Raw genomic sequence first — 590 nt, forward strand, 5'->3', positions numbered from 1 at the left:
TTTATGTTCACAAATAAACTAAAATATCCAGTATGGCATGAATGCTATCTCTCCTAATCAGGCCAGGTTTTCCTCAAAAAGTCTTCCAGTAAGTGATGTGCTCTCTCTCTTTCACACACAATATGCACATTGCTGCGCCAAGTAGTGTGTAGTAGTGTTACTTCTTGAATGACTGAGAAGCCCTTTTGCATATCAGTATTTTTTTTTTAGGGCTTTACTGCATTATTAGATTGATGAATAGAGTTTTATTATTGTTGAAAAAATTATTATATATGGACTATTGGAAGGACATATCTGCGGCTCTAGCCTCGGAAACTGATAGGGATGATGGAAACTGAAGACAGTGCAATGAAGTTTCCCAGCAGTTGCATGGATGCTGCCAATCAAAATCAAATAACTAAATGCTTTCAATGTTTTCTCTCACACACGCACACAAACAAAACACTCCACCGTAAAAAGGTATGAAAAGCTGCGACTGCCATCTTCCCTTTTCAACAAAATAAAAGACTAGAATAAAGAAACCTTTAGCTTTTACCTTTAGCCATGTTCATGTCGCTGCATTTACTAGCCAATAGTTTGTTTCCTTGTTC

The sequence above is a fragment of the Morone saxatilis genome, unplaced genomic scaffold (assembly GCF_004916995.1).
Source record: "Morone saxatilis isolate NCDOM2014 unplaced genomic scaffold, NCSU_SB_2.0 Contig4, whole genome shotgun sequence".
NCBI lineage: Eukaryota > Metazoa > Chordata > Actinopteri > Moronidae > Morone > Morone saxatilis.